This window comes from Corapipo altera, unplaced genomic scaffold, assembly GCF_003945725.1.
Source record: "Corapipo altera isolate COAL_440 unplaced genomic scaffold, ASM394572v1 47, whole genome shotgun sequence".
Classification (NCBI taxonomy): Eukaryota; Metazoa; Chordata; class Aves; order Passeriformes; family Pipridae; genus Corapipo; species Corapipo altera.
Window position 1 is genome coordinate 9,419,988 of NW_020884897.1, and position 8,768 is coordinate 9,428,755.

The following is an 8,768-nucleotide window of genomic DNA, read 5'->3' on the forward strand; positions in this document are numbered from 1 at the left end:
ACACAAAGTGGAAGATATCTCACAACTGTCCCTGTTGACAGCACTCATCTGTATTTAAGTACAATGTACAAAAAAATCATGATAGTCCAATATTGTTATATATGTAAAAAGCAGGAAGATCTAAATTCTCAGTAATCTGATGCAAATTATGTGTGGGGCTAATGACTGTGAATCTAAAACAATGCACAGAGTCAAGTGAAACAAGGCTGCCCCAAACCACCAAGACCTTCCTTCAGCTACCTGATACATTTTCTTTGGAAAGCATCTGGGTTTCTGAAAGCATGTAAAGTTTTCCTATTATAGCAGTGGGTGAGATGAATTTTACTAAGACTTGCAGATTTTGGTCTTAACAGCAGAAATAATTTTCCAGAAAAGGCAGAGGAAGAAAGGAGGATGTAGAAAGGGACTGATTAACAGCTGCACTTAGGCAAGATCAAACAATCTAATAAAATTAAGTATCTCTTCAAGACCAAAATAAGATCCAGAAAACGAGACCCTATTTGATTCAAGCAATAAAGATGTTGTAGCCAATAAAAGTTTATGTGGAAACCTAATCCTCTAAAATGTTAAAAACTAATTTCACTTAGAATAGTTATGAGGTTATCAAATTACCCTTCTTTTTTTTTAACTTTCTCTTAATGTCAGTTGTATTTCACTGATCCTGTGGCAGATCTCTGAGTGTAGCAGTTGAGTTTCCACACTTCAAAATGCTGAGCATCCACATCCCACCAAAAATCAGATTTCAGCCCGAAGAAAATCAGATTTTATTATTACTTTTCTTCTGATATTTCTGAAAGCCTTTACTACTATTCCAAGACTTGTACCTGCACCAGCATATCAGGAAGGTATTTCCTGCCCAAAAGATTTAATCATGTAATGGATTGACTTATATTTGGTGGATGGACAGGTAGAAAGTGCTTTTCTGCGCTGAGTGTAGTTACAGGAGGTTTCATACATACAAACCCCCATCTTTATGTATCTGTAATGTGAGCATTTATATCTGACCTATATGATCAATGAAAAGAAACAGGAACTTCTGGGGGCTCCTCTTGACTCAGATGTCTGCTTTCAGGAGATGAGTCACGCCTACACGGTGCCTGCTTGTCTCCACTGATATTAAGGCAGACTGAGGTCGCTGGGTCAAATGTAAATTTGATCAGACTGCCTGCCCACCCCTGCTAAGTGCACTAAAATGCTAATGTCAAAAAAAATTGCCGTTGCCCTAAATTACATGTACTTCCTTTTTATCCTCTGATATCCTTCCTGTCTGAACCACCTCTCCAGGGATGTCATGTTGTTACAGGAGAAAGTTTAGTTAGTAACTTAGTTCTCCACAGTAGAAATTTAATGTTATTCTCAAAAGAGCAATGTTCATCCACAGGTTTGGTGTGAACCATGTCACAATCCAAGGTATTCTAGCTGTATGTGGGACAAGCAGAAGATGCTGCAGAGAATCATAGAGTTGGAAAAGACGTCTAAGATCAACAAGTGCTATCAAAATAGCTCAGGGTGCCCAAAAGGCACAGAGTTTTTGTCACACAGGCATGTCCTGGAACTCCAGACAAAGTGTTTTCCAGCTTCTTCTCATTACTTTCTACACCTCTGCCTTTGGACCAAGCGACAAAGAGTCACGTGTTAGGAGAAGGAAGGGAAAGAGGGAAACTGGGGGATGGAGCCACATCCTCCAACGTGTTCTGGTAGGGTCCCTGCAAACACAGGGATCCTCATGGTGATGGTTTCTGGGTTTGTGCCATAGCCACTCCCTTACCCTGGTAGAAGAAAGTAAAGAAAAGACAAACCAGTGTTCCCCATTCTGCACCTGCTTTCCTGCTACATAACACATGATTCAGCCTGTTTTGAGTTTTGAGATTCAGTGAATCAAAATATGATTTATAGACCAATACAGTACGAAAAGCATTGTCATTTCTTGCAGTATGCACAGTAATTGATGTTGATGCCAGTTGACTGGAAGATTAAGCAGAAGACAGGGAAATTCAGAAAGCCTGGCCCCAAATCCTTAGAAGTTATTTCTACTCTCTGCAGAAGGCTTTGGATACAAGTCTCTGTGAGTCCCTCAGAGAGTTCAAACTTGTCAGGACTGCGTTATACATTTTTTTATTTAAAAAGTGAGGGGCTGATTTATGATACTTTTCTTTATTTACAGAGAGCCTAATACTGGCCAGATGATTTCTCTATTGGCAGTGACAAACTGTGGAAGGTTTGAGTTGGTTTATTATTTCTATGAGTTTGATGTAAAGCAGAATGTGACCCCAGCCGTATGCAACCCACGGCCACATCCCATATAATGCTCTCTCAGTCATTATATCTTGTCTCCTTTTACATACACACATCAAATGTATGTTAATCTCCACCATAATAAATATTGAGGCTAAAATAGCTAGTCTACTGAGAATTTGCACTGATTTATACTCTACACTTGCCTATACTATAGATTTAAATGGATCCATCTACTGCTGTAGCTGAGCAACTGCAGTTCCATTTGGATGGACTCTTTTTGGCAATCAACGACAATTTGCCTGCTTTCCAACAGAGGTAATTCCCACTGGTTGAAATGAAAATTTTGGCTCTCACTATAAAGATTTGTAACTGTGCAGTTGTAACAGTTGGTGAGAGTGAGGAGATGAGAGGTGTGGGCTGAACTGTAGCATGTACAGTTCCTTTTGGAGTCTAACAGCTCATGAATGAATTGGCATGAGAATGTATGCAAATGAGCTGGAGTTGTCAAGAAAGAAATACATTAGAAAATCCCCTACTCTGCTGGAAAATTTACTAGAACACCAGAGGGGAGGACTGAGACTGGTTGTTAAACATAACAGTACTTATGAAACCTACAACTTGGAAATTTCCTAAACTGTTGACTAAGAGAAGATAAGAGTTACACACTGCAGGACAGCTCTATATACAAATTATGTTGGTCTCCTAAGTGCTTCCTGAATATCAGCACATATCGAACGTCAGCCACAGGATGAAGAGCCAGACAAACCTTTGGTTTGACCAGTGTGGACATTCTTATACACAGTATAATTAACAGATTCAGGTCAAGTACTTGAAGATGACTGAGAGCCCTTTTCCTGTGTTATAAAACTGCCCTAAAGCCCCAACCTTGTCCTTATAAGAGCATTTTCCTCTGGTAACAATTTCAGATAATTAGATATTCAAGCTTTAGGGCCTATTTCACATGGTTCAGGATTAGAAAGATGGGGAAATTTTAAATATTATTCACACAGCCTCCAAGTGCTGACTCATTGCTGATGGATTTTGGATTAGGCCCACTCTGCTTTCAGAGAAGCAGCCTTTAATGAAAGCTGTCACATTCACTGTAGGATGGGTTTAAAGTATCCATGGTGGAATTCAGTGCATGATAAAGTGGTAAACACAAACCAGCCCACTGAAGGAGCTGCTCAGGTAGGCTCATAGGTGAGAGTTGTTCAATTAGATATGAAATTGATATTTAAAGGCTACAACAGGAAAAAACACTGGGAGCTCGTTGTCATAGAAGCAGAGAACCAGCATGTGGCCTCTGAGCCTTCTGCAAGTTGAAGGACATCTTCCAAAAAAATGTTTCATCTCATCCTAAGTGTTAAGGTGTGTGGCATACATTTTCCTGTGGAGATGATGTCACTTTCCATTTATTAAAGGGTGACCTTAGATGTCTTACCTAGAACAGATGACTTACTTTATACAGCTAAAATTGAGATAAGTCCCCCATTTCGATGCTCTGTTTAGAACTCCAATGAAATCAGTGACTAACATATCTGTGGAAAATACTCTGGGGGAAAAAAAATATTCACTGCAGGGACAGGGTACTAAAAAGCAGAAAACAGACCTCAAACAAATATATGATGATTACAAAAAAAAAATTGTAAGAGAATGTGTTTATCAGAACTAGGATAAACGAGTTTTTCAGCGCAACAGTAGGAAAATTATCCACCGTGAAACTGCATCTCAGTTTCCCTTCTTTGTGAAGGTTATTCTTGAGAACTACCATCTCCTCTTTTCCTTTCATCCACAAATCTCCTTTTTCTTTCTATCAGGATTTTACTCAAATTGCCCTTTACAACTCCTTGATTAAATTTAAGCTGGATTCCTTCACACATTATGTTATCATCTTCAGATAGCTATTCTGTTATGTCCAGAACAGAGTTTACATGGAAAACAGATTTATAAAGAGAGGTAGATATAGAGATAAATATATAGATATTTAAAGACCACCTCTTCATACTTCTTATATCCTGTTTAATTCTAGCTGGTATGAGCAGGTTCACACATTTAGATCATGATTCAGAGCCGATTAAACTCAATGAAAAGCTCACACTGACTTCAACAGACATTAGATCATGCTCGCAGAGAGGGTAATAGACCTTTCAGCAGAGAAAATGAAAGTGTAATAATACACTGGCTTAGTGTATAATCATGTCTTCATCTAATAGAGAGCCCCAGTGTCTGTAATAGTCCACTGGTTTCTTACAGTTAAAAGGCTTACTCTTTTGGCTCAGATCTCACTCTCTTGGTATTGAAGGTCGTGGATTCACTTCCCACCAATAGCCACAATGTTTGAAGGGAGTCAGCTGTATCTGTGTATGGAGGCAGCTGAGGAACGATGTGGACTCTGGTTTTAGAGGCATTTGTAAAAAATGAATACTATCAAATAGAACAATTTAGTTCTTGAATTCTGCAATCGTGTGTTCTTCCTCCAATCCTTAGCCTCAGAGACCATAAACCCCAGGCTTTTTTGTGCCAGCATATGTAGCTGGTACATAACTCTAAGTTTACTGATAGAGGCAGCTTCTTGAGTACTGACATTTGTGATATCGAAATATATGTAACTCTGGTTATTGCAGAAGGGGAATCTCTACTGTTTAACTGAAAAGTGGCAGGCAATGTCCCCAGACTTTGAAGTGCTGTCCATCCTGGTACACTGTGAGAGGGCTTCCAAGGGCAACTTTGACCAATATCTCCCAGAATCTCACAAGATTCCTGGTCAGAGTTGACCATTCCCAGGAGATTACTTTGCAGTGTAAGAGAACCTGGCAATATGCATATGGACTGTTTGGGGTCATGTGAATGTTGTGCCAGTGCCAGGGAAGTTTGATTCCTTAAAGCAGTTGCAGGCAAAGGATCTAAATCTGTCTCCTGGCATTTTCATCCAGTCAGTTGCAAGTGGTATTGCTGCATTTTGAAGAGTGGCCAGCTACACTAAAGGGAGGAATAGTGTAACAGTTGGTCTATATTCCCTGTATTATAAACACTAGTCTGAGGAGGTTTTGATCAAGGGTTGGCTGCAACGATAACACAGGAAAAAAACCCCAGATGATAATGATTTATGTAAGAACATCACCAAATAGACATTTTTTCACCTGACACATATCTTTGGTCTGTAATGTAGGATGTGAAAAGAAAAACCAATAAGCTACTGATTCAGCTTTTGATAACATCTTATCGGCTTTGTACAATGACTCATGTGGAATTTTTCCATCTCATACCTGGGTGAAAAGTTATTGACTGCAATAAGGAACTATCTAGAAATAAGATATCAAAGGAAAATTATACAGAACCTACATCTGTGAAAATTCCTTCTCTTTTATTGTCTGTCACCGGAAGAGACAGAAATAACAATACCAAAAGACATAAAATAATTTCAGAACTCTGATAAAAGCTATATCGAGAAGGCTAACTCCAGCTAATCAACTTTGGCAGTCTTTCATCTGCCACAACACACCATGAGTATTCTTCTGCAGGCTCCTTACATGAAAGATAAATGGGAGTTTGACACAAGAAATTCTCTCTAATAATAGATTTTGACATGTACAGGTTGCTAGAATCAGTGGGAATATATTCCCAATCCATCATCACCTCCACCTTGCCCTTTTCTAAGTTTCTCCTGTAATGTTTTCCATTCCTTTCACAGATTCCTACACTCAAGCTTTCATTTCTAAGTAGGTAGATGTAGAAATGCAGATGCTGCCTTGATTCAGCAATAACCTCATTTTCAAGATGTCTTCTATCAAACCTACCAAGAACCATGATTGTCAACCACATTTTCTGGAACTGTCTACTCCCCATCCCTCTGTCCATCAGTGAAAAATATCTTCATGGACATTGCAGGTCCTTAAGGGCAGAAAAAATCTTCCCTTCAAAGCACTATAGCCATCTGCTCTGGTGTGTGACTAACATGCAGTAGGTTATAAAATGGAGACAATGTTCAGCCACAGCCATTATGAAGCCTGGGCTTCTCCAGGTCTCAAGTTCTCACATTAGGACTTTATAACAAGTATATGCAATACTTGACATCCCCCTGATAGGACTCTGAGCAAAAATTTCTCAATGCTCCCTTTAAATTTTAAATATTTTGTTTAAACCTCATCCATAAAGGAAGTACATATAAAGTCAGTGATGATTTCAGTTCAGCTTTCCAGAGACAGCTTCTCTTCCTTTTCCTGACCTAGGAAATATATCATAGCATAATAACCCATAATCATAATATTACCATTGTAACTATGGCACAATATTATAGATAATAATGGTATTGTAACTAAAAATATGTAAAAAGTTGGATTCTGTTATCATTGATTTAGCTGTTCCGCACGCCTCAACAATAGATCACTGACTCATCCAGTGAATCCAGCTTTACACCATTTCAGTTCTCACAGTGCTAATTATACAAAGTCTTCCTACCCTGTCTCACAAAGTGTATGTGGGTGGGATTTCATCTCCCTTTAAACATCTACAGAAAGGATGTCAGCTGCCAAACTAACACCTGAGTGTCTCTTTATGGTCATCAGAAAGAATTAGATGCTTCAAGGATGTGATTCATTTAAATTATTTCAGTATGAGAAGAATAACACCTGATGAGTTCCATGTTTTGATTCTGGTGCCTTATAAAGGAAGGCAAGGATGACAAGTTCAGCTGTAGTCACCTATGTAAGTAACTCCTGTGCACAGAGCCTTGCTGTTTGAGCTCTTCCAAAAGAATATTGGCTTCATTCAGGATATTAGACAAAATTTGAAACATGATTCAAGACACTGAGAATGTCCAGCAGGCTTAACAAACTGTACCTTCCCCATAACTTCTTAACTACCATTTCCCTTCTGCTTAAACTTTTACATACTCAAAGTGATGTGGTCAATAAAGCTAATAACATGTGTAATTCTCCCCTAAGAAAACAATTTACTAAATACAGACCCTAGTGGGTTCATTTTTTGACAAGTAATATCAAAAGAACTGATTAAAAAAGAGCACTTGATTTGTACAAAGTTTGTGATAACTGTGAAAAACACATTCTTTGCAGTGATGAGGCTTTGTTGGAACTGCTGTTTAGAGACAGAAATAACAAACCAAGACAAATCAGAAATGCAAAGGAGAAGAGTGAACAAATACTACCTGAATCAAATTATTTTGTCTCATTAGTGTAAGTGCTACAGCTTAGAGAAAATCAGCACTTCCAAATCAGAAAATCAGCTTTGCCAGTTCCAGCAAGGAGCCATTATACTCTAAGGCTAATGCAGGATTTGTGCCCACACCTGAGAGCCACTGAATGCCTTTGGCTCACCCAAAGCCAGCCATGGATGCTCATATCATGAGACTAGGAACTTACCATTCCTGTTGTTCAGCTTAGAGACTCCAAAAAACTGTATCTCTATTGTGGTTAAACACCACACAGCCACTCACTCCTTCCCCCACATAGTGGGATGGGGGAGAGAATTGGGAAAAAAGAGGAAAATTCATGAGTTGAGATAAAGACAGTTTACTACGACTGAAAAAAAAGGGAAAATTATAATCAATGATAATAAAAAAATAATTAGAATATACAAAACAAGTGATGCACAATGCGATTGCTCTCCACACACCAACCAGTGTTCAGCCATTCAGTTCCCAAGCAGCAGCCTCTGTCCAGCTTTTGCCTCTCGTTCATACACTGAGCATAATGCCATAGGATATGGAATATCCCTTTGGCCAGTTGGGGTCAGCTGTCCTGGTTGTGTCCCCTCCTAGCTTCTTGTCCCCCCCCCCCCCCAAGCCTCCCCAGTGGTGTGACAAGCTGAAAAGACCTTGATTTAGAGTAAGCACTGCTCAGCAACAACTAAAACATCAGTGTGTTATCAGCATTACTCTCATCCTAAATTCAAAATGCAGAACTGTACCAGCTACCAGGAAGAAAATTAACTCTATCTCAACTGAAACCAGGACAATCTCATAACATATTATTTCCTTCCTTCTCTGACTATGATAAGATGGATTTGCTGATAAGTAAAAGCTACTAATTCACATTCATCCTTTGAAAATGTGAAAGTATAAATTCTTGATTTTGCCTAATTCTGATTAATTTAATCATTAAATAGTCTTGATTCATTAGGATTAACCATCACAGCCAACCATAAGGTAAGAAGCACAAGCATTTCTCTTTTACACTCTGAAAATTTGCTTATTCTTGTCCTTAGGACAAGGAGTTAAGAAAAGTAACAGCAACAGGATGAACCTTCGAAAAAACATTGTTGGGAATTGGTTTTCAGCCACTTACTCTGCCTGTCACTGGATCCCTCTGGAATATACTCGGAAAGTTCCTTTAATGATGATAACTTATGAGAGACTGTTGTAATAATGGGGAAACTAATAAAGAGAAGATGCAGAACCCAGTGATTACTAAACAAGAATTTTTTATTAATACTGACTGAATTATTTATAACAAAAGACTCCCTTAGAATATTGCAAAGCTTTTCATAAGACCACAGACAGCAAATTCATTTGT